General features: G+C 43.6%; 1 protein-coding gene across 1 annotated transcript in view; it reads left to right on the top strand.

Annotated features, from left to right (window-relative positions):
- The first annotated feature begins 6,104 nt into the window (after positions 1-6,104).
- Positions 6,105-20,704, top strand: part of LOC114930174 (zinc finger and BTB domain-containing protein ttk) — a 45,836-nt gene continuing 31,236 nt past the window's right edge. Inside the window, 1 exon segment of the mRNA XM_029301916.2 lies at positions 6,105-6,921. The gene's annotated coding sequence lies outside the window, so the exon portion shown is untranslated.

Here is a 20,704-nt window from a genome sequence, read left to right as displayed (position 1 = left end):
TCACAATCTGTCTCTCCTTCTCTTCCCACGTTCCGAGTATGACAATAAAGATTGAGTTCAGCTTTCGATAGTCGATTAGTACAGAGGTATCAGATTTTTTAGCTTTTGATTTCATTAAGATGAAAAGTAAATAAAATCGAGCTTTTGCTTCTATCTTCTTGTATCCTGATAGTAAGAATAAAACTGATAGTAGGGATTTATGTTTACCAGACGATGCCTTTTGCTCCAATACAGAAATCGAATATTTGGAAAAATAAATATCCGTTGAACATTCAAGTTCGATAGATACATATAACGAATGCAAAGAGATGACATTTCCAAGTCATTTTAGGGTATAATCGTCGTCGGGTGCGACTGGCCCTTAGAGAGATGGGGGCCAGTCATGTAGACTAAACATAGGAAGAGGGGTAAGAGAGAAGAAAAAAGCTGAAAGTTAGCTCAGGGGGCTAGAAAGTCCGGGTGGTACGAAGGGACCGAAAGAGAGAGGTAGAGGAGGGTTGGAAAGTTTTATCTCGAAGCAAGAGCGCGGCGCGTAACCACCTGTTGGGGTGGCGGCTCGGCTCTTCTCGTGACTGTTTATTTTCGGCCGCGAGTTAATTTCGAATATCCTGCGGCGTCCCGGTGGGTTGATAGCGTGCGCCAGAGCGTAGGCCCTTTCGCAGAAAGCGGCAGGGAGAACCATGATGAAGTATACAAATAGCAAGAAGTACACACGCAAGACGAAGCACGATACTCGACGTTCCGCAAAAAAATTGCGTTGCGTTTCGATTTTGATTCTTTTTACGAATTTCTATGGGAGGGTTCAAGTGCTTGTAAATAATATACAAGCATTAGAATTTAAACATTTTACATACCTATGCATATATATGTACATGTATACGAAATTCTTAAAAATAGACTGTGTCACATAATCGCACGTGTGTTTGCAGACGAGAAAAGGAAATTGTCTCCTGTCAAGATACGCTCCAGCACACAGGCAGACACTGATTACCTCGATCGAACCTCGCCGATGTACGCTAATGTTTCCGATACATCGATACGTGTTCCAAGTTCCAAGTGTGCGGGGCGGTTCGCCAGGCGTTCTTTTCGCGTTCTCCACCGGAAGGACCTGCCGGTGTTACGCTCGATGAAGGCGCGTGAGAGCGCGCAGGACGACGCGAGAGAGAAGGACGGGCGTGGATCCTTGGCTGGACACGGAACGCGAAGCGCAGAGCAGAGCAGGGCAAGCCAGGCCAGGGAGCAATGTCCCTTCGAAGAGTCATCCCCTACCTCGCTATCGCGCTTACTCGCGACGCAAGGTATGCACGCCGTTACTCGCCTCCACGCGATCTTCCTCTCTCTCTCTTTCTCGCCACACCGCGCTCGTTCGCTTTTTATGGAAGAGTCGTAAGGCGGGAATCTCTTTCACGAATCGCTTTCCCGAGACAGTTTCCCACCGCTTCGATTCAACTTTCCACCCTGTACTTGGCGCGCACGTGTATCGAGTATACAGCGGGATTTTCGTCGAGTTGTATTATAAGGACGCGGGAAAGTTTCGCGATAGTCTATCATTGTATTATAACGAATTGTAAGACAAGAATTTAATTATAATACTTTGTGTTTTACTGGGATAGACTTTTTCATGCGGAATGAGTCATTCGCGTTGACGATCATATCGGATAACGATTAATTCGAATTTTCTCGCGAAACGAATGAGAAGAGAACCGGCGTGTCGTTTCCGTCGCGGTTTCTCGGAATATCCTTTGCGGTCGACGGGATACGGATATCTGGGTACGAAGCGACGCGTAGCATTTCAAATTGCCAGAAACGAGGGACCGGTATCTATCTCATCCTCTCTATTTGCCTCGACCTCAAAACCTTACGTTGACCTTACAAGGGCCGAGTGGCGCTGGAATTATCGAGTTGCCAACCAGCCGAGAAAAAAAAAATGTATCGTTCACGCCTTTTCGGGGTGTAGCTAGGTCTGATAAGATAGCTGTGTGTGTATAGATATACACGCGCATACACACGTATTAGGGCAAATTTACACGGTCCGTTCTAGATGATTCATTCGAGTCGAATATATTTTACAACGATGGAATTTCTGCTTAGAGCGAGAATTAAAAGAAATTATAATTTTGTTTAATCATACATGTAGATAGTAATTTAATAAGCGCGCGACAAAAAATTGAGTGATTAGATGTCTTCTGGAATTCATCGGATTGATTATTTAGGGAACTGTATAAAGACTTTGATATGCAGATCCCTCGTGTTTAATTACCACACGATTAGTGTCATTGACACTTTAGACTGTTGAGAGATCGCTATTGGATCACGTCGATTCGAGGAGAATTCAAACAGTGTAAAGACGATACTTAACCCCCCGGTCGCATATGGTTCGCAGTTGGAACGGTACTGGCGCGGCGTGTCGTAACACGAAGCTTATGTGTACACTAATTAGGATCATTGAGAAAGAGATAGAGAGAAGACGCTTCGATATATAGGACGCTGCCACCCGTTAGCTCGTTGTTAACTGATTGTGAGCGCGGTTACGCAATAGCGTTAACATTTAATATTAACATCAAGTTTCTCCCCTCGGGTCTTTTTAGGGCCACGCGTTTCTCTCTATTACTTCTTTCTCTTCTCTCCTTCGGTATAATTGTTTGCGATATATCATTTCCAATATTAATCAAGTTCTTTCTCCGAATCATAAGATCTCTATCTTACAATTATAGTTTGAAACATACATTTTATTTTAATCTTTTATATAATATAGTTTTTCTATTGTCTACAAAGGCTATATACATGTATTAATTTATATATTTTTAAGTGTATTTGTATTTCTCTGTCTTTCTTTTCCTCCTTTCTATTTTGCGTTCGTTCACGCTGTTTGACGTTTCGTCACGGCTCATTAATATTCCGGAAATGAATCCGAGCACTTTGTTGCAATCATGCATGGTGAGATGCGCCACCCTCGGTGACCCCAAGAGGTCCAACCTCTACTCGAGAATCTAATCTCGATTTGCACGAATTGTAAATGCAAATTCGCACGTGGCCGCGCCGTCATCGAGTCTTGGATGCGCAGCTCGATTCCGGAAATATTAAACGCTAATAAATAATTCGTGAAAGCGCGACTCGATCATTTTCGTACCCGCTATCTGATTTTTATACGCATTTGATTTTGTAGAAATAAAACTGTTTCGCGTTTTCTTTTCCGCATACCGCGCTGACAATACAAGTCCGTAATTTATTTTGCGTTCCTTAAAAAGACTTCTATTTATATCTGTATATTTTTACATGTGTACATTATACGAGAAAGATATATTAGGTTTTGTAGACGTTATCGCAATCTATAGTCAATACTATTTCTTTCAATAAAAGATATTTCGATATATCTTTAAGAGCCGAGAAGACTGGTCAATGATCTCGAGATAAAAATCCCGATAGTTTGGACGAAATTATGAAATCGAGAACTCGTAACATGAAGAAAATTGAAAGCGAGAAGGAGGAAACACAGATAATACAATGTACATATTTCGCACATCTATTATGCGTGCCATAAAAAATGACTAATTTAGAATAAATTCTCTTTCAGAGTGAATCGGCCGTGTATTTTTCCAACGCCAGTCATCGCGAAGACACGTTTCGAAGTACGAAAGGATCGTTATGGCGCGCATATATAACGGACAGCCGCGCTGGAAGGCAAGGAGCCGAGCAAGGCAAGGCAAGGCAAGGCAAGGCAAGCAAGGCAAGTCAAGTCAAGTCGAGTCAAGTCAAGGCATAAGGTAAGGTCTGGTAAGACGCGAGAGAGGGCTTGGCTCTCTCCCTCTTTCTTCCGAGTTCGAGGCGAACTCGTGTCGGCTGTTTCTCAACCCTTTCGCGGTTACGTCACGTTAAAAAAGCTATTTGGGGTCAACACCCCGCGCTACAGCGACACGTGTAGTACTTCTTGGTCCCTCCGTCCTCCCGCCGCGGTCCTCCACCCCGCGGTTAACCCGCGAAGACAGCCCTCTCCCTTCTCCTCCAACTCCTTCGCGCGCGCAAGCGGTGACGCCATTGCTACCACTTCTCTCCTCCCTTCGTGCCTAATCTAAGTATCCCTTCTCTCATCCAAGTTTCTAAGCTCTCTGGACGCATCACGGCCAGGACTCGCGATTCTAGACGAGCACTCGTAGTGCTGGACATTGCCGATACAAAGATGTGGAAAACTAAGGGAACATCTCGTTACAATACGTATCCATACTTTGGTCATTAATGGTTTTATACACAATTCCTATATAAGATGCTTGATACAAAAAGAATAATGTTGCGAAAATTAGGAAAAGAAGGAAAGTGTATATCGCTAACGTTAATCTTGATTAACCCTTAGTTATTCTCACGGCTGATATATGAAGCAAGTCCTGATTGCAACACAGAGAAGGCTGAATACCGAGCAGGAATAAGACGACAGGAAGGGGCAAAGCAGCAGCCCCGAGCGATACAGCCCTGGCCGTAGGCGCAATGGAGAGTAGGAGAACAAGCCAAGGAGAGAGAAAGAGACTGGGGACGAGCGCGCACGCTCTGAGCTAGAACTAGCTAGAGTTTTGCTAGAGCGGAGCCAAGGACACTAGACAATCGGCAACAACAGTCGGAGGAGTCAAACGACGATGACGACGGCGACAGCGGTGACGCCCCTTCACCCCGACCCACATCGTCTACACGTCCGTCTACCCCTTTACCCCTTTACCCCCGATACTACCATCGTCGTCCTCGTCCCCTCCACGAGGCTCCAACGACGCTCCCGTTCGTCGCCGTTGCCTCCGTGTCCCGAGAGTCTCTCTCCGCAGCTTCTCCTTCCAGGCACTTTTTTGTCCGACTATACGTCTCTCTCGTTCATCGCGACGGTGCCTTTTTATCAGTTGACCGAAAAAGCCCCGTGGAGAGATTCTGTCGCACATTTGTATCGGTCAGCTCTTATGTATGAACAACCCTTGCACAGATGCTCCAAAAAGGACATGTATATATGGCCCTATAAATGTACACATGGTCGGGTTTAGAGATTGGTTTCTTTTAACAGCCGCCCTTGTTTTTGTTCGTATAGCGAGAACCGCGCGAAACGCGGCGTGACCGTCCTGTTAAACGCGCTCACCGAAGAGGGTGAGAGGGGCAGAAGGCGGAGGAAGGAGGAAAGGGAAGGCGCGCGACACCAAGTTGCGACGACGGCAGTGCGTTTGCGACGCGAGGCACGCGTGTCGGGGTGAACGTTGCCAGCGTAGCAGTTTGCCTGGTGGGACGCACCACTATCATCCGGGTGTGTTTTCGACGGAGCGCTGCTTTCCTCGCCAACGTGGGACTCGAGAGAGAGAGGCTACCAATTTCACCTAGGCAGAGATTATCGGGCACGCAACAGTGGTCGGGTAGGTTGGCGAACAACTTCAAGTTCGAAGTTATGAAGCTACTTTGTAAGTGGCGGCAGAGAGAGAGAAAGAGAGAGAGAGACGCGAATCGCCTGACGGAAAAAAAGTGCGCAGGCGCGCGAATTGCGCTCTCGCTTCCTAGCCCGCGACACGACACCACCACCTTTTCTCTCTCTCTCTCTCTCTCTCTCTCTCTTCTCCCTCGTCCGTCCACGCTTGCGAATTTCCTGTCCCGCGGGGAACAGAGGTGGCGGGGGAATCACCTCGTCGCATCCCTCTCCACGTGCATCCCTGCGATGTTCGAGGTCGATCCATCCCCACCCCTCTGTCTCTCTCGAGAAAGGACTTTGGTCCGTGCTTCTCTCATCCTCCGCCTTGACCCTCGCCCCATACCCCTCCGAAATGGTCAACACTTTTGCGTCGAGCGAGACAAAGTTTCTCCAAGTCCGTCCGAGTTTGAGCCGGGAGTCGATTTCAAGGTCGCGAAGGGTGACGTTGGGTAAATTTCGGAACGCCCTGCTAAAACCTCAACATATTCGCGCGTGATTTTTCTTCCCTTCGTGCGGTGCCCAACGTCGTTGAAACAAGACCCGACGAACGACGGAGAATGCGAGGGTGCGTTTGGGAACAAAGTCGTACAGGGCAGGCGAAGAGCACTCCTCGACTCTGAGAGTGCGTGAGAACAAAGGGACGAAAGTAAGTGCCCTTTTTTTTTTTTTTTTTTTGCGAGTGACCAAGCCGAGGGTGGGCGAAACGCAAAACGACGATTCCAGAGAGTTTGTTCCTTCCCGAGGGTTCCTAACTCTAAGAAGACGCAACATATGGAAGGGTAGATAAAGTCCGAGGGACGCGGGGAAATTTCCACACACGGAACTCTCGACGGAGAGACACGCGTCATCGCGCGCGCGCGCGCGCGCTCGCTGCGGAAAGAAAGAGAGATACAAGTGAGAGGGTGCGGGGGTAGAGAACGCGAGAGGGTATAGTGGGGGAGAGAGCCACGGTGCGTCGCGTTTCTAGGTGGCGGTGGTGGTAGAAGTTTGCGCGCTCGACTTCGGATCGGTTCGGCTCGGCCGTCGTCGGTTCGGTGGTGTTCGTTCGCTTGAACGAGGGCGCGAGCGAGTGCTCTCTTCTCTTCTGTTGCGTCGCTCGCGTTGCGACGACGGTGAAGGGTACTACGAGTGGAAGACACGGCCGTGGCTAGGCGGGCGTAGGCGAGGTTCCGTGACGGCCGTTCGGTGGCGCGGCAGAAATTCCCCGGCGCGGGTTGGACGACGAACGAGTGACGCGGTGGTGTGCGTGCGTCTTCTGTCTCGCTCGCGCGCGCGCATGTGTGTGTACGTGTATACGTGGTCGTCCGCGCGCACGTATCTGCCCCGAGAGTCCGTCCGCGCCTCGACTTGCTGACATGGCGTCCTAGTGCTGCGCACGGACCAACTTGCACGTCCTTTGGCGCGCCACTCCTTGGAAACATCCGATCTCTACCCCCTAGATTTTTGTGCCTCGCCTCGTGTCGTCGTCGTCGCCGTCGAGTTCCGAGGATGTCAAGGTAAGTGCGAGTGATATCGTTGTGTTTCGCTAATCCAGGCGGTTGAGGTTTCGTTCTCTCCTTCCTCGCGACGCGAATCGACGGCAGCAGCGTCGTAAAGCGAAATAAACACGACGTCGAAACGGGACGTCGGGTCGTTGCCATCTCGAGCCACCCTCGCGAATCGATAATCGACCAGACGATCTTTTTCTCGTTTCCTCCCTCGTCTACGCCTCTTTCTCTTCTTCCATCCCCTTTTCCCCCGTCTCGGTTCCTGCTTTTCTTCCACCTCATCGTCCGCACGTTTGTGCGCGGCTCGAGTGTGTGTCTGTGTTTACGTATGCGTGTGCGAAAGAGAGAGAGAGAGAGTGCTCCTACGTGGCTGCGTCGGAAGGGTTAGCGGCGGGGCAGAACGGAAGAGGTTAGTTTCGTGGTAGTTTCTTTTTCCACGAAGCAAAACTGCGATACAGAAAGAACTCTCTCTCTCTCCCTCCTTCCCCCACCCTCCTCCTCTTCCTTACGTCGCGAGGGTTCTACGTGGCTTATCGGCGCATCGACGGACGGACGGCGTGTTTCTCGACGTGAATTTTCGCTCGGGTGAGGGTTGCGTAAATTCCCTCTCCCTCTTCCCTCCCCCCCCATTTCCTCTCCCCGCGCCTCTCCACCCTTCCGTCATCCTCCTCTCGCCCCCGTCGACTACGGCGCTGCCCATAGGCGCCGATACGCCCCGGGGTGCCGAGCTCGGCCGCGCTCGGCTCCGTTCGGCCGCGCTCGGCCGTCCTCGGCTCCGCTCGGCTCTCCGTGCGTCCGTCCGTCCGCCGAGCATCCTCCCCCTCGCAGTCAGTCTCGCTCGCTCATTGAAACCGCGTGCGTGCGCGCGCGCGCTCCTGCCGCTCTCTCGTTACCGTTCGTTTCATTTCCTCGCCACGCTGTTATATCCTGCATCTCGTTCCTCGGCGTTTTTCCCGTCCCCCGGCTGTTCCTCGTCGCCGGAACAAGTGACTTTTCGGACGGTTCTCTTTGGTTTATATCGGAGCACGTGTCGCGAGTTTTTCTATTTTCCCGTTGTCGTCGAAAGAGGGAGCTCGACGACGATCGAACGGACGGACGTACGTTGGTGCCTCGTCGCGTCGGCTAATTAAGTCGATCGACGCGACTTTGTGGTGATAACGACAATTGTGCAACCTGTGCGCCGCCCCGAGCTGGAGCGAATGTGTGGATGCGCGACGTGTTCGTGAGTCACGCTGCCGGTGTGTGGGTGAGTTTTCTTGCATTTTCTACGTGTTGTTTTCGCGCCACTGCGACGCGATTTTTCCCAGTAAAAGAAACACGAAGATCACGTTCTTTAGTTTCGTGACTACCTCTATGCTCTTCTTCTTATTTTCAAAACGTGATTCTTTTCATCCCCTTCACGCATACCAGATTTTTCGTTCAAGCGCGACGCATATAAATATAGGTAGCGTTCTAATAAATCGCTCCGATCTTGACTCTTAAATTGTTCGATAAAAATACATGTCGGGTTTTTTTTTGTATCGCGGGTTCTATTCAGAATTATCACCAGGGATTCGTGTTATCTCTCTTGGGAAGATTAGACATAGATTGGACTTGGCTCCGCGTCTCACGATACATCATCGAGGGTCTTTCTACGAAATTTCGAGTGTTTGTTACACGCTGCGTTGTTACGGAACTATCGCCACGCCTCTCTTCTATGGAAGGAGTGCCGATAATGTGACACCCCGTATATAGTTACGTAAATATCGCTTCCGTCATTAACTCCTTCTAGCGGTGGATATTTCAGTATATCCTGGAATTTTTTATTCGACGAAATTATGCGTGTAGAAATGTCGGGGAAAAATTACAATTCAATCTTTTGTTACGTCATACGGTGATTAATACGTACACGAAATGCATTACGCGTCTTCACTCGATATTTATTCATAGACATAGTTCACTTTTTATTAAGAATAATCTCGTCAATCTTTGATTGCGAAAAACTAGATCGAGTTTTTGTCCGCAAAGTTTTCCTTCACGCATACTTGTTCGTTTGCACGAGGAAAGTTGCAAAAATATAAGGTACACTTATCGTTGGCGCAACATGTGCTTATTACGATAGAATACAAAGCATCAATCTGTCGAGAGATTATGTGGAGAAATAAGATAATAATAAGTTTTAATTTATCACACTCTTTTTCTCTCTCGAGTGTATCTTGTATAATTTTTCAATCTTTTTCATTATTAATCAGGGTGTCTAGCGGTCAAGGAAATCTGGAAAGTCAGGAAATTTTACTGTTTATCTGAATTTTTTTTACATTATTTTACATTTGTCTCAATAATTGGAAATTTTTTATTACATAAATATAAACTGTTCCTTGACTCTCAGCACGCTAATTTTCTGTGTTGTTAAAAATCTACAGCGTGTTCGTTAATTTATATTTTCATTCAACAGTTTATAGTGACAATTGATTTAAATTTTTGTCCCAAATTTTTATCTCGAAGATTATGAAATCCCGAGATTTAACATTTAATTGATTTATCGTGCAAATTATATTGGTCTTGGAAAATCTGAAAACGTCAGGGAATTTTTCTCATCGAGTCTGCTGGATACCCTGTTATAACTTTCGTAATTGAAAAGAAGGGGTTCGAAATATCCCTTCATCGTTCGAGCACTTTAGGGCGCTTCACAAAAGGTGTACTAGATTTGAAAAGTATCGCAGCGACTAGACGGAGGGAGAGCATGACGCGATGATGCACGCGGGCGACAAGTGCACTGCGTGCACGCAACGAAGCGTCGACACATCGACCGTACCCACGTGCGTTCCGATGAGAATTTACATGCGACTTCCTGCGGGCTATCTCTCTCTCTCTCTTTCTCTCTCGTGATTAAGAGTAGCGTGACGATTTTATCGCGGTACCCGCGAGGGGTTGAAACGGCGCCAATTATAGTGGCGACGACGACGATGATGATAATGATGATGGTGGTCACGAACGAAGGGAGGGCGTACCGAGAGATAAACAGCGTAGAGGGTTAATATTCGTCACGCATCGAGGACGACGATCTTTTAATCTTTGGTTCATCGCGGGGATTCGAGCTTCCTGCTGATTCATTTTCCCTCCCTTTCTTTCTCTCTAACATTTTGTTCAATTTTATCATTATCCCGGAATTTTTTTTCAGAGCTTGCACATTTTCTGTCAATTTTTCGTGATTCTTCCGAAACAATTTTTCACTTTCATACTTGTTATACACCTGCGATTATTTTATTCGCGTTTCGAGTAATGCGGGGTTTGGAATAGAAATGAGAACTGGGGGTGTTCCTTGAACCGAGAAAAAGGGTTTCCGTGTATCCCGACTATAAAGAGAGTCCGACCGGGGTTTCCTTTTTCCTGTTCTTCCACGGTCAATTGTGAAATCATGGCATGTATTACACATCTTTCTACCATTTCCTCTCGTTAATTAATCAGTCCTTGAACCACGTTAATATCCATCGTATTATCGAATCCATTACCATATATATTTTTCTCTTCAAACTAATTTCTCGCATATCACGCAAACCTACATAGGGTGCCTCGAGTTATTTATACTTTATTTTATTCGTAATTTTCCAATTTAGTCCGAATATATTTAACAAAAGTATCGCTAGACCATATCTCTTTTTTGTAATTACATTTTTATAGCCGCTGTAGCGTTTTGGAATGGAAATCTTCTTTTATCGCTCTTTCGTTTCCCCCAAGTGAATAGAAAAGAAACAACGTATATATTCGTGTAACGGTTACGAGACAATTTGAACATCTTTTTACGTTAATTTGTGTTTCTTCTTTTATCCTCTTTACTTAAATTACGTGTGCTGATTTCAACCGCGTGCTCGTCAGGATATCTATTACAAGAATGTCGGGCTTGGTTGGCATTCTTGCCAACTCGTCCAAGGTTTGATTTAGGAAGATAGAAAAGAGATATACAATCGAGGAGCAAGTAAAATTGTGAAGAGAAATATTGTAGATTATTATTTTTTTTTTCAGATTTTTTTTTATAATTGTAAAAATCTAGTTTAAAAATTCCATCAGAGAAATATAAAATTATTACATTAACAATTATTGAAAATGACAATTTAATTGCCTATAATGGATGTATATTAACAGGGGATTAGTGTATCACATATTTACATAATCTATAGTATATCATAAAAATCATTATAAAATAGTGTTGATTATAAATAAGCCGCTAAGCTCTGTAGATTTATTTAAATCGACTACGTGATGCTATTCGTTTTCTTGCAGTCAAAGTTCATAACTGTACTTGAAGGATAAGAGCAACGTTTACTCGCAACTCGCTTTACAATGAAATTCTTTGGTGTACTATTTACTCTGCGGCGAGTTTCTCACGCTTTCGAATTATCTCTTTGAAATTCCCAATATTTGTAATAGCTTTTAAATGAATAATAGGAATTTAAGGATTTATTATTCGAATTTTTCTCGAGGCTATAAATAATTTCCACATAGAGGCAGTTATAAACTCTCGTGAAAATTAGTTTACAATATGATAATTAATTTACATTAATTAATATCTACATAAATATTTATTTATTTGTAGGTCCTTGATTCAATTAGTCGATCGATTTTTCGAATGATGTCGCACTTGATTCCCGGATGCGGCTTTCCAAGCACTGCAATCGCTGCTCGTGGTATATTATTCTGTAATTGTGATGTCCAGAGGGATGTCGATTGTCCCCAACAATGCTCCCCTCTCGCTCAGCTGCGATGGGATAAAGTTGTAGAGAGAGAAAGAGACTTTCAGGGCTCTCGACTCGTTTGTCCCTGCATTTACATATAGAGAAAAGGACTGCAACCCCACTGCATTCGTGTATGCGTGCACTTGTTCTCGCAACATGGTGCGAAGCTTCTTCAAATGGGTGTCGCACCGTTGCGCCCTACTTACACCTGCTATACCTGGTTGTGCAGGGTCGGATTTATATAATAAATACCGGGGAAGAAAAGAAAAGGGGACACGTTGTGCCAATCCTCGAAAGAACACTCTTTTTCAAAATTCAACGAATTCTTCCTGTTCCAATATGGTCAAATCTGCAAGTTTTTTTTTTTTTTTTTTTTGAAGTTTAGAAATCAAAGAGAAAAAGGTTGCCATATACCTGCTGCGAGACTAACACAATACATATAAGTAGAAAGCAAAATATTTCGAAGTGATTTTCCATCCTTCTAAAGTTTGCTTGGAATTTTTTTCCCTTTCTTATCCGCGCTTGGAATTTTACTACACAAAGATAATTTTCTCTTAGAGTTTACCTGAAAATCATGGTAATCGTGAACAATGTGCTATTGGAAGAGTTCTAGAAGAAGTTTTTCTGATGAATATTTACCAGAATAAAAATATTAATATCTAGCACAATAAGATATAAAGTATAATTCGATTAATTTTATTACGTACCTATTAATAATTTTTATTGTAAATTGTAAAAAAGACGAGAGAAAGAAAGAAAAGAAAGTACTTGCGAATTATGTCCTGAAAATATATTTCTAAATTTAGAAAATGCAATAAGCATCATATTCTCGTTTTCCTATAAATAACATTTCCGTATTATATTACCGGGGTGGAAAATATTTAGGAAACATTCCCATGCGGCGGTAATCATATGACTCGATGGATTTACAGATCGAATTCGTTGGGTGTCAAGCGACAATTTCCATATACAAAATGAAGTATCTGGGATCGCGTTCTGCCGATTTTCTACGCAACTTTTCGTTCCCATAAACCATAAAACGATTCGATCCATGCACCGTTGGCCACCCCAGTGCTCAACCGCCCCTCGTCGAAACCCCTCGTCATCCCCGAGTGTTCTTTTATTTTTTTGCTCGACAGCCGTGCCCCGTCCTCGTGCAACATTCAGTCACCGGAACCGCGACATCCTTTCGCGGATCGCCCGCATTTCTTGCGATCCTTTTTTTTCCCTCCCCTTGACGCGTTCATTGAGGTCGAGCGTCATGCACGACGGCGTCGCAATCGGCGCGAGGAAAACTCGTAAAGTCTCCTGTTTTTCCCACAATGGCGTTTCAATTAATCCCGCACTCGAACGAAATTCCAACGTCATCGTGGGCGCTATCGGAGTCGCGGTTCCAACGTAAGAAATCCAAGTTGGAGAGCGAGAACGTTATATATATACGCGAGTCGATCTACGCCCCTGCGAAGTTTTCGCGGCATTAAAAAAAAATGTGCGCGGGGTTGGCGCCAATGCGCGCGGCGAGGTCGAGCGTCGTCATCGCCGTCGACGGGAGGGTGGCGAGAGAGGGCTGGGAGATGTAGGACTGCCGGAGGCTCGGCGGAGAGAGAGAGAGAGAGAGAGAGCGGGATGCGGAGCCACAAAGATGGCCGCTCGGCAACGACCGCGCATGAGGGGGCGACTCTCAGAGGGATTCTTCAATCGTCGATTTATCAATCTCTTATTCCCTATTTTTTAGCCTATAGTATAAGATACGTGTACATGTGTACGGAAATCGTATATAAATAGCTCTATAGATATTTTATCGGTATTTAATAATCGATTAATGACGGATAGGCGCGAGCGAGTGATCTCTGATCTATTTTTTAATTTAATTTTTTTTTTTTTTTTTTGTTCTCGAATAAATTTTTGGATACTCTCGCGAAACGTCGATACACTTTGTTAACGTCCATCTAATACAAATATACTTGGAGAGTGCGCATTCTTCGAGTCTGTAGTCTAATCTCGGGTTAATCCCGGGCGAAGGCGAGCGTGCGAATCGGGAATGCCGCTTCGCTCCTCTCGTTCGCGAGAGGCTCTTCGAAAATGTGGGACACGACACGGCTGTGCTCAACAGGGCTCCACTCGCGCCGCGAAATTCTCCGTTAACTTTGCCGTACCTGGTGGCACGACGTGGCTAACGGAATGAGCAGTACCTGCGCCGACTGACGCGCTCTTCCACACACATACCAGATATACAGGGTGTACCGAGAAACCCCGCCCGCCCCGTATTTAGCACGCTTCTGCATCCGCGAAGCGACATTTCGTCGCCGCAAACATCGTCATTCGCGCCGACAGAGATAAAGAATATTTTTCCTCGTGTAATTTTTCGACGCTCTGACATGTGGTGTGCTATTACTCCGAAACTATTACAGGGTGTCTAGGGAAATCCGGGCGTTGTCAGGGATAAAGTCGGGAAGTTTGACTATTTGTCTGCGGATTCTTTCACGTTATTCTATATTTGTCTCGGTATTTCAAACGTTTTGTTACGTGAATATAAACTTTTCCTATATAATATAAATATTATATATATATATATTATTATTTATATATATATAAATATTATATTATATTATATAAACCTTTCCTTATATAATATAAATAAAAAGGTGATTATTGAAATAGTTTGTTTCGATTGTTGTACGTAATTTAGATTGTATAATTGATTGAAGTTTTTATCTCAAGGATTTCATGACATTTAACATTTAATTGATTTATCATAGATATATATGCAAATTATATATTTGGAAGAAATAACACTAAAAAGTCGGGGAAAAAATGAATTTCTGGTCTTGGAAAATTTGTAAAAGTCAGGCAATTTTTTCATCGAGTCTGCTGCACAGAGAGAATTTTCTCTTAGAATAATAATAATATCTACCACAATAAAATATCAAATACGCTCGATCAGTTTCACTATGTACATATTAATATTTTTTATTGTGATTTTTTATTGTGATTTTCAGGGTAAATTCCACGAGAAAATTCTCTCCGTAGTTATTCCGCCAGGCTTATGAAAAAAAAAAAAATAATTATTCAAACGCAAGGTTTTTTTTTCCTCTCCGCGATTGCTCCTAGAAAAATGCATTCTAGCTCCTAGTAGAATGCATTTTTTTTCGAACGCCACGCAAAAGTTGATATCGAATACGTCTGTTTGTCGAGGAATTCGCACGTATGCGTGTCTACATGACACACGCAGACTCTCGTGTGCGTTGAAGAATGTGTACGAGCCGTCGTTCCAAGCACATCCTGGCACTCCCCCAGTGGGTGGAGATGCGACTAGGAACAGATATCCGAGTGCATTCGCCCCTCTTTCCCCCTCTCCCTTCCCTCGTGGATTATTATTATCGCAGTCCCACAGGAGAGATGGAGAAGCGATCGCGACGACTCGGATGATGATTCAAATATCATTAATCACATGCAGTGGATAAATAATCCACTTGCACGTGTATTACGTGTACAATACTTATTAAAGGCGGAGCAACTTGTCGATTCGTCGAGAAATTATGCGCGATCAATCGTGTACAACTGCTAATTAACGACGTAATCGAGCCGTTGACGACGCCCTTGCACTTTTCCTTGCCCTGATTATTAGTCACGCTAGATCGGAAAGACTTTGCTCCAACTTGTGCAACGAAATCTACTCTCGCGTTTTCATCTTATTTTTTCAATCGCGCGTTAGAAGAAAAAGGAGGATTTTCTCTTAGAATTTACCCTCAAAATCATGTTAATCGTGAAACAAAGTGTATGAATTTCTTTCATTAAAATATACCGCAATAAGATATAAAATATGTTTGATTAATTTTACATGTCAATATTTTTTGTCGCGTTAAATATTAGTCGGAGAAACCTTTATAAAATTCTTCCGCATTGTTCTCGCGATTACAATGATTTTCAGGGCAATAAATTCCAAGAGAAAATTCCGCGCACATCGAACGTTGAAATGTAGGATACAGATACAAGCCGGTGAAGATTTGAGAGTAGAGAGAGGAGCCCGTTTTCAATTTTCTTCATCCTATCGTTTTTTTTTTTTTTTTTTTTTTTTTTTGCTCTTGCCGCGCTTCGTCGAATTCGACTTCGATTCCGCTGTCGAAATTCGGTCGATCGATGCAGCAACCCCTATTCTAGGACGAGCGTGTGTTGTCTCTCCGGATACGGCGTCCTCTCTTCTCTGTCCCTCGTGACTCCCTCCCCCTTCCCTCCCCCTCTGCCGCAAAGTGGCGCGAGCTCGAAGGCGACTATCGCGGCTTTGCGAGTCACGTAAATCGCGGAGTCGAGGAATCGCGCGGATGTCGCAATCGCGGTAATATTCACGTCTCGATCTTCCTCCTCGCGCGTATACATATAGGATAACAGAGAAATACTGCGACGAAAGGGGTGGGGTGGGGATGAGGGAAGGGGGAGGAAAAGATGGGAGAACGAAAAGAGAAATAAGAGGCGCGTGTTGCACCGTGACGGAATCCCGGCACGAGTGCGATTTCGCCGACCGGACATATATATCCTTGAGCGCTGATTCAGCGGAATGTTTCTCTAATCGATCCGTATCTCGCCTTTTTGCGCGCAGCAAAAGTAGCCCAGATGAAGCGAAGAAAGGATTAGGGCACGGAGGAAAAGAGAGGGAGAGAGATGCCAAACTTGTTTTATCGAGTCGCCGATATATTTCGGAGAAAAAGATTGTGGTGGTCGTCCACAAACTTATTATAACTTTTATGACAAGTAATAAATTATGTGGTTGGGAAGTAAAATATATAAAGCCATGTAACAAGTAATCAACACTTTTAATAAAAAATAATGTCTTATATAAGAATAATGAAAAAAAAAAATAGTAGAAAGGAGATAGAGGGAAACCAAGTGAATAATTTTGCGACGAGTTAAAGTCAGTCCGTCTTTTGCGGAAACGCGCGATATCCTCGCAAAGTACGCGGAAGAGGAACGTAGGCGCGAGAGAGAAAGAGAGACGCAGAATAAAGACAGTTAAACGCGACGCGTCGCGGAGACAGCCGAGCCGAGCCGAGGCCGACCGAATCTGCCGCGCGGTATTCGCGCCGCGCCGTGCCACGCCGCGCCGCGCCTCGCCGAGTCGAGTCGAGTCGAGTCGAGCCGAGCCGAGTCGGGCCGAGCCGAGCCGAGTCGAGTCAGCGAGTACGCGCTCGCTTACGTGTGTTCGTTTTGTACCTCGTGCGGAGCGTCGCGTCGCGTTGCCTTGATTACGCAACGCGTGGCCATGAGAGCGATTTGCGTTTGCGAGAATGCAGCGCGCGTCCGCTCGTCGCAGGATTGGCTCATCGCGATTATCGATATCTCGTCATATATCGCGACGACAAATCGAAATACGCGTCAACTTCTCGATCCGACGATTGGTGGTTATCGTCGAATTTAAAAATATTTTTTTCATGCATATCGAATACTTACGCATACATATATACGTATTAGCGCGCATCAGGAATCTTCAAACTCGCCGGTTATGTAATATTTCTCGCAGCTGTTACTACGCGACCATTTTTTTCCCAATATCGATGTTTACGTAGATCGAAAGAGGGTTGTGAATATATGTATATACAATACACACGCTGAAATACAATTCGCGCGACTGGTTGAGAAACGCTGATCTAGGCGCAAACGTGCAAGGTTTGTTAATGCGCGCGTGCACGCGCACGCGTGTAGGCGATGACTTGTAGGATGAGCGTGCAAAGGCGTATATTCTCGTCTAGAGATTTATATATGGCCAATATTGGGAAGCGAGAACAGCCCATTTCAACGCTGTTACATAAATTAATGTCAACAGGAAATATCGCTGGGAAAATACTTTGATTACTTATTATATAGCATTCTCTCGTATGAATGAGATGAATCTGCGTGACATAAACACACGAAGAGAAAATCACGATCTTTTCTTTCTTTTTTTTTTTTTTGTTAAGAGATCGAGCTCGAGGAAAATGGATTAATCAAGCAGCAACCATCGGGCAAGATTATATCGTATTTGCATACACATGGGCAATAATATGCCAATTATGGCGCGACTTTTGTTTACGTCATTTCAACACGCGGACTAAAAAAATATTGCGTCGGAAGCTTTTATATACGAAATCGTGAAAAATAATATCCATCCTATCGAAATAAATAGAAATCTCAAAAGTTATTTTAATCTTATTTCATATATTATAAAAATAGATTACTATAATTTTAAATTATTTTATATCGATAAAATAAAATGTAGGATTGGTAATATTATTTTTCACGATTATTCTTTCGGCACGAATTACATGATTATGACGTAAGTAAAAAACCCCGCCATAATTGGCATATTATGATCAATTTTATATCGATGAAATAATTTTAAAATTTTTTCACAATCTTGCGATCCATCTACTGTAATGTTTGCATCGGGAGAGGAAAATGTAACTAGTTAATCTTCGCGATTGTTATCGTTGAATCCATATACTTTGAGCTTATCCTGGGCACACGCGCGCATGTTTCGCGAACAAAAAAAAAGAAGAAGAAAAAGGCCGCGCTCATCATCGCGTGAGTATCGGAGCGACTAAGTAAACACGAGAGAGAACGAGAGAGAGCCTTCCGACATTCGGTGCCGGTTTTTATCCGCTGCGGAGTTTCGGAGAACGCAGTTGTGTACACTGTCATGGTCTTCATTTACGTCTGCCAGCGACTCCTTCTCACGTCAGGTTCCTTCTCCTGGCGAAAATCAAGACATCAATACTTAACATATCGAATAAAACTCGTCTGCGCGTATATGTGTCATGCAAAACTCGGCATAAAAAGTAAAATGTAGATGGTGCCAAATTATTTTTAAATATCGAGCTTTTTTTTTATTATTAAACGTTAAATATTTTAATTATGTCACTGACAATGTCATTTTTTTTTTTTTTTTTTTTTTTTTTTTTTTATTTAACACCGAGTAGTATTCATTCGGAGAAGATATCCCACAAAGAATAAATTTCAATTTTTGATGTAGATAATAAGAGAGTGTGGTATAGAATTTATTTATGTTAACTCCGCGAGGCTTATATTATTGATTGGCATTTCTCACAGAGTTTATTTCCGTCTCGGTTTTTTCACTGCCAAAATTAGATTTTGGACAACGGGGGAAAATCAATTTGTCGCGTGAGTGATTGATACCTAAAATCCAACGAGATACGTAATAAAAGAATAAAATGCATTTATTCTTTGTCATCAGTTCATAACATATCGATATCGTGCATGCGTGAGATGTTTCAAAATTACTGCGCGCAAAAAAGATTGTTATTTCGATAATCAGGTATATTATTGTACATGAGCAGAGAGCTGTTGCATATGTATTCGCGAAATTTACACACGATGCATCAATTGTGTGCACTGAAAAAAAATTCATCGTTCGAAGAAATATTTATTCTCATGCTACCAAATAAATTATTTATTTAAAACTGTAAGAACATTTACTTGTTTCAAATAAATAATTTATTAGGCAATATTAAAATAAATATTTATTAATGAAATAATTCTTTTGCAGCGTGTTACGCAATTTTTCTGGAATCGCCGTCGCGCACGGGGGTGGAATTGAAGAAATATCGTTTCGTCTCGTGTGGAAATGATTAATTCGATATCGGGATAAACGCGAGGATCTGCGTTGCAACGCGACCGTCTTCATTAGGCTCTCGGTTGCTTCTGTAACAAGATCTCCCCGCGGGCGTTTTCCGCTTTCGCGAACTAATTGATCCCCTCCCGAATGTTGTAACATAATTCGACGTTCCCGATGGAGTTGCCCCGATCGTTAAAGGTCGACTTCTCTCTCTTCTCTTACTTCTTCCTCTTCTTTGTCTCTTTCTCTCTCTCTTTCCCTGCCATTCACCGTGAAAACCGTACGTACATTTGCGCTCTGGTCACCGACAAGGTCGCGCAAGGTCGCGCAACCATCCTGCATCCATATGCCACGTGCAACGGTGCGTGTGCGCGATGCAGGTGGAGATGATATAAAAGTAGGATCTTATGGCAAATTGTGCGGATTAATTCTCATAATAGTTCTCCTTCACCCTCTGATTAAAATTTATTTATATTAATTTGTCGTCGACTAATTGGATCTTTCGTAGGTCGAATTGTTTCGAGAGCGCGCATTGTTTTAAAACTTGCGCCGTTTTATATTTGTACCTCGCACATGCTACATATACAGGTATGTAGCGTGATTTGCGCGCGAAAGCGGGTCCCGGTATCGATCCGAATGCGTAGAAAATGCTATTGATTCCCTCGGCCGACCCGACGACCTCTTCTCTCCATGGCGACGATCCGAGAGGAGAGACCGAGACTCTGTCCCCTTTTGATCGTTTTAATCTTGCTGTATTGCAATATTACAAAAATCTTTCAGTCAGAGATACAAAATAAATATGCCAATTAAAGTTTTTAAAATTATATCACTGGAATGTTATAATATAGTTATTGCAGACAATATTAGTTGACCAATATGTAAAAAAAAAAAAAAAAAAAATACAAATGAAAGTTTTGTATGAATTAATGTTTTCAATTAATGAAAACGGAAATTGAATATCACTTTAATAATATGAATAATGAAAACAGGATGGCAATATATTTTATCTCGACGTGGAGCATCTTTCGATGAATTGTGTTTCTTCGTAGGCATGAAATGTCGTACGTACATGATGACGTATTGTGATTGGAAGGGGCGAAAGAAAGAGAATTACATAAAAGGCACACATGAACCGAGTGAGTCGCCTATTCGCTCTCCGTGTCTACATTCTCCAGGGTCGTACACCCACGTCTATCCTTCATTGTATTCTTATCCTTTTTGTTAGAGTCGTCTTTGTAGCTTTCAATGCTCAGGACCTGCTTTAATAGCTTTTTATACACTTAATAAAAGAATATTAAATATAAAATATTTTAAAAATACATTATTATTGTTCGATATTAATAAATAATTATATATACATTATATTAAATTTGATACATAAATATACTTTATCTGGAAAAGGCGTGTTTACTTTACGAGATAAGGTTCTGATCGAGTCACAATTAAGACATTTGAAGAAAATTCGATTAAAGAG

This window comes from Nylanderia fulva, unplaced genomic scaffold (assembly GCF_048542155.1).
Source record: "Nylanderia fulva isolate GAGA-0341 unplaced genomic scaffold, ASM4854215v1 Scaffold21, whole genome shotgun sequence".
Classification (NCBI taxonomy): domain Eukaryota; kingdom Metazoa; phylum Arthropoda; class Insecta; order Hymenoptera; family Formicidae; genus Nylanderia; species Nylanderia fulva.
The sequence above is the reverse complement of the archived record's forward strand: the minus strand, read 5'-3'. Positions and strand labels throughout refer to the sequence as shown.